Below are 7500 nucleotides of genomic sequence, written 5' to 3'. Positions count from 1 at the left end.
TGTGTGTGTATGTGTGTGTATCTCACGCTCTCTCTGCATATTAATTGCTGCATTTCTGCTGCAGCGGAGCAAACAATCAAAGCATCACAGGCGGCGGCGGCTCATGCCATTATTGTACACACACACACAGGCACACACACACAGGCACACAATGGCAAATGTACACATGTGTGCACTTGTAGACTGGCATGGCTGCTGACACAAATGCAGCACACAATGGCTCATCCAGCAGATATGTCGGGTGTCAGCACAGACATTTGGAATCTCAGCAAATGCGTGGCGAGCATCACATCCGAACCCGAAGGCCTCAGCAGCTCGTCAACTCCAGGCAAGTACGGCGCACCTTCATCAGTCCGTCGTCCCTTCCTCTTGTCTTCTTCACACTTTTGCGTGTGTGTGTGTGTGTGTGTGTAGGGGCAGGGAAGGAGTTCGGACCCACGCTCGGACCCTCGGAGAACAGCGCAGGCACGCAACGTGTTTGGACTCTTTAGGCGTGCAGGTGTCCACTTTGAAGGGTGGTAAGGAGGCGATGTGAAACTTGCGTGTTGGAAACGGGATCAGAGTTCACAAAACAAATGAAGGGGCGCCTCGTGTTCACTTTTCATGACAAATCCAGAAAGCGCATCATGCAAAAAAAAAAAGAAAGCTTTGTAATAGCCTGACTCATCTATTTTGTAGCATCGATCAATTTTTTTTGTCGTCAACCGTAATGTGCTGAAAGTGGAGTCAAAGCGGTCCATGACCTTTTTTTGTCCCATGGACCACATTGACGTAACGACAGCAATGACGTGGAATGTAGTAGTTGTAATTAGCATGTTTTTGTCTCCGACAAGCCGTGTTAGCCATCATGCTTTGTTGGACGTAACATTTTGCCGAGCAAGATGGAACTTGCGAACTTTCCACGCCACCATTTGGTCCGTGGTCCCGTCAACATGAATGTCGGAAGACGAGTGGCAATCGAGCTGGCGGAGGCTATAGTGAGGCTAACTGGCGTCGTAGCTTCCGCGCAGATGAATGAAAATCGCGTTTCCGATTTGGCGGGTTGTTTGACTGCTCCACAGAGCATTGTCGACCGGTAACGGCGGTACAGGGGCCAATCATAAGACCAGATACTATTAATACTTGTTTTGCCAGTAGTCGACTGCTGGGGGAAGAGTGGTCTTTCTCTTCCTCCGCGTGTTTGTTAATTTCGGACGATGAGGATGTTGGTTATCCGAGTGAAATCTTTGAATGTCAATGTTCAGTCGTCAAGTCGAGCTGTTCCTGATTGTGGCTGATTTGGGCCAATTTGTTTTTCAAATGATGAGTCCTGAAATTGCCCAAAAACGGCGGCTTCAAGCCAAAATTGCCATCTTCTAAAATGAATTTGGAAGCTAGCCCTTGACAGAAGCGTGCACCCAATTTTCCATATTTTCCAGGGGTGCGACTAAGTGACTTTTGAGGGGGTTATGTTTGGGACCCCCTAAATCCCATTTTCACCAAAAAGCATTCTTTGCAAAATTGTGTGATGTTGAAGGACCCCTTCACATACCGGCAGTTCCAAGAAGGCCAATAACCTGAACAGTCATTGTCGATGGGTGCCAATCAAAACTGAGATCTGAATGGGATAAAAAAAATGAACATCCATTTGCAGTGACACCTCCACTATTCATGCATTCTTCTGCTGATGTAAGAAATGACCATTGGCAGCATGTGAACAAGTTCTTGCCGTTTACCTAGAAACAAATTCAAACAGATGTCGATTGTTTCATCACACCTTGTTTATTAGCTGGTCGACTGTTTAGCTTATGTTAACTAGTTCAATATGCAGTCAACTTTTGAGCATCGGTACTTTTTTTTTCCTTTTTCTTCATCCTCTTGTCTTTTGTTTTTTTTAATCGATAAGTCCGCTTAATTTTGTTGTGCGGCAGACATTTTTTCAACAAGCCTGCCAATAGGAGACCCCATTAGAGAAACGAGCGACGCACAACTTGTCATCAGAATATTTCTTCAAGTTGTGTTGTCTGCATGGACTAATTAACAGGCCACCAGTGCTGATGAGCCGGCACAGCGAGTAAGGGGCCTCTTTGCGGGTATTGCTGACGGCCTCACGTTGTCGTTCCCGTTCAGAATTTGTCTTTTGTCCAAAAATGTCATTCGAACGTCACTCGCCGTAGAGCGACTGCGGCGTACTCCTTCGACTCGAGTTATTTAAAAATCCGAAAATATTTTACATATTTGTCATGCCATTCGACATGTTTGCCCCCCCCCCCAAATTTTTTTTTGGGGGGGGCATCCTGTGCTGCCGCAGCACACTTGGCACATGCCACCCAGTGCCACTGGGTACCGGGGTGTGCTTTTGATCTTAGGACAAATAAATGACATTGAGTCAGCCTTCAAGAACAAGAAGTGGGACATTCCATCTTTCAGCCTGTTTTTCCGACAGAAGCCAGCAAGGCATGACATCGTTTGGCTTTCCCGCCAACCAAAATGGGAATGGTGCTTTCAGACAAGCGTGACTTGTAAAAAGACTCTTTAATTCCACGCCAGCCGAAGTTCCGGCTTGCCACTTTGACCCCGCGAGACGGAATGAGACGCAAATGGCTCTCGAATTGTCAGTTTAAGAAGTTCTTGTGGCTTCAACGCCATCCGTGTGACAACTGAGACGCTTCTTCTTGTTCTTGTTCCTCCTGCGTGTCAGCTGCCATATTCGGGACGGCGGGACGACGCTGTTGTAAAATGGAGCCCGTGCTGAGATCATAATTAACATTTCCAACCTACACGGAGCCCTCCGCCCTGAAGAATGGAGGGAGGGAGAGAAGAGGGGGGAGAGAGAGAGAGAGAGATAGAGAGAGAGAAAGAGGGAGGGAGGGGGAGCCGCCGTATGCTTGTACACAAGCCCGATTTCCATTTTTCCCCCAAGTCGTAATGTATTTAATTCAAGCTGAACGTAATCATGACGTGTCGCGTCATTAATCTGCGAGCCAGCTCACGCGTAAGTACGAACGTTTTTCCGTCGCTGCCGCCTGCCTGCCCGAGAAATGTGCATGGATGTGCGTGTGTGTTCACGTATGTGCGCGCGTGCGTGCGTGCGTACGCGTGTGCGCGCCGACTCACCTAGACGTGCACTTTGCTCCCCGGTCGCTTTTTCTTGCAGCTTATTGTTGGCTCGTCGCTTTGTGCTGGGAAAAAACACTTTTCGTGCGCGGAGCCTCGCGCGCGCGCTTCATTTTTGCGAGTGAGATACGAGTGGCACACAAGTCACATATGGGCACACACACACACACACACCACCCCCACCACCCCAACCCCTTGCCTTCGCTAACTTTGAGCAAGTTGCGCGAGCGAACCGAAAGCGAAGTCACCGCAGCTCAAATTGCATGTGGCGCTTGAGTTGCGATCACACACACACACACACACACACACGCACGCACACACACACACACACACGCAGATTTGCGGCGATCAGCCTTTTGTTGCGGGGCCAGGCAGGGCGCGCGCGAGCACACACTTGCATAATCCGATTGTTCCGGACGCTGCACGTAAGAAGAAAAAAGGAAGAAAAGTGTGCGGGCTGGTCCACATGGAACTTGGAGTTCTTTCGATTCGTTTGTGGAGATTTTCACATGTGATCCGTGATGGCTCGTCCTCTTCCTCCTCCTCCTCCTCCTCCTTCTTGTACAGCCCTCGAACATTTGGGGAGCAAAATGGAGCCGCCAGTCGCTCACATGACTACGTTCAGCTCTCTCGCTTTTTTTTTTTTTTTTTTGCCACCTTGTGGACGCTTTCTCTTGTTGGGTTAAAATGTTTTTACATCTTGATGCAAATCAGGAGGATGTTCTCGGTTGAGTTTTGGTCATGAGACTTCTGACAGTTTTCTGTTCTATTCGCTTTTTTTCTTTTTTTTTTATTTGGGGGAGGGGGGACGAAGCAAAAAGTGTTCAGGTGTGCGCGCGATTGTGTTGACTGGGTTGTCAAGGACGTCGCTTTATTCAGGCTTCTTCCTTTTGGCCTTTGTGTTGAGGGGCCACATGCATGATGTCCAGGTGGCACTCTGTGTGTGTGTGTGTGTGTGTGTGTGTGTCCTCTCCTGGTTTGGCTGCATTGTGACACTTGGAGCCTCTTTTGCTCATCAGCCCTCTTAGCGGGGGCCATTGTAGATGATGTACTACTTTACGTTCCAAAGCAACAAGTGGCCCCCACGGTGGCCAATCAGAAGCCAGGAGAAAGACATTTTTAGAAAAATAGCAACAGCCAAAAATAGAGCTCATAGTATAGACACGGGGACTCTTGGGAAAGTCAAATCTCAACTTTCTAGCACCTTTCCTTAACATTTGTGGGAAAGGTCACGAGGTCAAGGTATTTCCTTTTGAACAGGACATTACTGTTGAAAATGAATCTGGGTCCGCTTTCCCCAAGTGACATCCCCTCGCAGCATTTAGCAAGTTTTGCTGGCGTCACTCTCCAGTGTGGAGAATTTTTTTTTTTTTTTTCTGAAGGTGGACTGCAAAAAGCACACCATGAATCAAAGTGTGCTCGACTTGCTTGTCACCAACGGCGACATTCACTTAAGAAGTGAAACTTGTCTTGATGTGGAATTTCACTGGCCCAGTAGATTTTCTTCAATGGGAAAAAGTTGAAATTTGAATTCCTAGCGGTGTAGCTTATTTTTCTTTTCTTTTGCTTTCGAACCCTCAAGCATCCTTGCATATTTTCAGTAAAACATCATCAAGGCGATTTGGGTGACGTCCATTCATTAACATTAGTCAGGTCTAATGTATGCGAAAGTTTGCGGCCCGTCACCTTTCCAAAGCATTTTTAGAATTCCAACAAACACTCGATTCGGCTCCATTTAAAAAAAAAAAAAAAAAAGGAGAGTAACAAAAGTGAAGAGGCCCATGACGTATGTGCAAAGAAGCGGCTTTGTGTGGCAGCGTTGGCGCGTCCGCCATTTTGGATGTGACAGCTCATCGTGATCCGATGGACTGAACTCGTAAATGTTGAATCGGGGTCGAGGATAACCGGGTCCCAGAATGTAGATGTGACGTGTGGGTCTTGGGACTGAAGCGCACAAAGGTTTATATTGAACTGATTTTGATGAATGGTGATTTCTATCAAAGTAGCAATTAATAAGATCATCTAGCTACTTTATCAGCTCTTTATCTTTGCCATATCCGACCGAGTAGGAGAAAAGTCAGCAATCTTCAGGTTCTGTAAGAAACGCATCTTTGATTTAGACATTATTGTGTTGGTCACGACGCTAAATGTGCTAATTGTGTTGTCACAATGATGTCATGGCCGAATCCCATCCAAAGTCATTGTCCAGTCTTAAAATGTGGCCCCCAAGCCCAAGTTGGTGACTGCAGGATTTATGCAGCAGCTGTTATGCTTCCCATCGTACACGTAAGGTCCCCCTCAAAATCGCTTTTGTGAAGAAAAAAAATCTGCAAAAAGAGATAACAAAAGTCCCTTGCGCTTCATTAGTAGCCACTAGACCTTGAAGGACTCTGCGGGAGCGCCGAGCCGTCGGTGGGTTTCCGTCGGACACCCGGGAGAACATTCCTGCTTTGTCGTGTTCAAAGAGGAGGTGCGACGTGCAGACGTGCGCTAACCTGCACTTTAGGATCAACTCGGGATACTTAGACGTTGACAACATACTGTACTGCCGTCTACTGCAGGCACGCAAAAGCTTTTTGCGGTGGTGGTCGGATGACGTGACTCAGCGCAAACATTTGTGGCTTGAATGTTCCCCCGCAAAGCTTTTTGGAAGTGGCCTTGTTCAAGCCATTGTCATCACAATTGACTGAGGAAGGAATGAACGTTTCGAACGTAAAGCGCAGCACGAGCGCAAATCAAAGCTGATTTTTGTTGGGGGGAGCGAGAAGGCCCTCGAGGTCCAGCTTCCACAAAAGTCCAGGAGTGACTATGATTCTGTGTCGAACATCATAAGTGGTGCCCCTGTGCTGTTACAAAAGTAGTCACACTCTTAGTAGTAGACATACTTGCGGATGATTCTGATGTGATTCAAGTAGTGTACTGAAGTTGGAAAAAAAGTACAGTCTTTGAAATATACTATAAAAGTTAAACAGGATTTTTACTCTTACCATATTGGTCCGAATATAAGACGGCCCTGATTTTAAGACGACCCCCTCTTTTTCAAGACTCAAGTTTGAAAAAAGACTTTTTGAACACCAAATTAATTTTTATACAGAAAATAATTGCAGTACATCTGAAACAAATGATTATAACAATATATTTGAGAGAAAAAGCATGTTATTTTACCTCATTCAAATCTTAATATCTGAACATTTAAATATGTAAACTAAAATGTATTATTTTAGTTTACATAATTATCGCATAATTATCTCTTCTATTATTTTCTTCTCTTTTCTTTCTTACCGGTATTTTTTATTTTTCTTCTTTGTGCTACCGCTATTTTTATTTTTATTCTTCGTGGCAGGGGTTTATTTTGGCCTGGGGAGTCAAGTTCAGCATTCGCTTCAATGATATCTGGCGCCATCTAGCGTCGTGAATTGGTATAATGTCTAGACCCCGAATATAAGACGACCCCCACTTTTTCAGTCTTATTTCAATGCAAAAAACACCGTCTTATATTCGGGCCAATACGGTCGTTTTTATAACAACACCCATTTGGATAAATTACAAAAAAAAAAAGCACAAAATAATTCCTCTTTTGTTTTTTAAATGAACTTACACACTGAAGAAGAAGAAAAAACATCAGTGGACCATGCGTTCACTCACCAAACAGTGACACCCTCATGAGCATAAGAGCTAATGGATGCATGGAAGCCTATTTTAACAAAGTGAGTAGAACATACGCATCTGGTTTAAAATATACCGAGTAAAATGAAATCGCTGTTTGAAAAATAAATACTAAGGGAAAGTACTGATTCTTGAAAAAAAACCCGACTGATACAGAGAGAAAGTATTTGCACTTGGCTGCTCCCCACCACTGTACATGGACAATTGGAGCAGCATAAGGTCCCACAAGCGGAGGAATCTCCTGAGCTGACCTTGTTCGCATCTGAGGCTTTTTTTTTTTTAAGGTTCTGAAATTCCTCGTTCTTCCTTTACGGTGGCGTTTGGGCTGTGAGGATTTCCTTCCACCTCTACGGGTGCCGCTCGGCACCATGTTGGGCCGGTGGCACTGTGGTGGCAAGATCTGTCATGGCGGAACAAAGCCTAGCTTATGAAAATGCTGCGGATACATTTAGCTGCCATGTACACTCGCGCATGCACACACAAACACACGCATCCGTGCGCGCGCACACACACACACGCACACACACACACACACACACACACACACACACACACACACACACACACACACACACACACACACACACACACGCACACACAGCAGGTTTGGGTTGATCTTTTGTAAAAGCTCCGCGTGTTTTCTTTCTCTTGTGCCTTGGCTTCTTTGCACTTCGCCATGTTGGCAGCCTCCAGTCTACCAGCTGATAGCATTCTCTGGCATGGCGCCAAACTACAGCA

At 45.9% G+C, this 7500-nt stretch overlaps 2 protein-coding genes across 3 annotated transcripts in view; both read left to right on the top strand.

Moving 5' to 3' along the window:
* The window catches only part of arhgef40 (Rho guanine nucleotide exchange factor (GEF) 40), a 24474-nt gene extending 24147 nt beyond the window's left edge, over positions 1 to 327 (top strand). The window contains exon 27 of the transcript XR_002168362.1: positions 183 to 327. The gene's annotated coding sequence lies outside the window, so the exon portion shown is untranslated. The remainder of the gene's footprint in view (positions 1 to 182) is intronic.
* Positions 328 to 415: 88 nt separating this feature from the next.
* The window catches only part of LOC109516582 (zinc finger protein 536-like), a 16373-nt gene continuing 9288 nt past the window's right edge, over positions 416 to 7500 (top strand). The window contains exon 1 of one of the 2 annotated variants that reach the window (XM_019871269.1): positions 416 to 518. The gene's annotated coding sequence lies outside the window, so the exon portion shown is untranslated. Of the gene's footprint in view, positions 519 to 1918; positions 2975 to 7500 lie in introns of those variants that run through there. The other variant, XM_019871268.1, reaches the window with a different exon arrangement.

The sequence above is a fragment of the Hippocampus comes genome, unplaced genomic scaffold, assembly GCF_001891065.2.
Source record: "Hippocampus comes isolate QL1 unplaced genomic scaffold, H_comes_QL1_v1.1 scaffold83, whole genome shotgun sequence".
In the NCBI taxonomy this organism is placed as follows: domain Eukaryota; kingdom Metazoa; phylum Chordata; class Actinopteri; order Syngnathiformes; family Syngnathidae; genus Hippocampus; species Hippocampus comes.
This window is presented reverse-complemented; position numbering and strand designations above follow the sequence as displayed.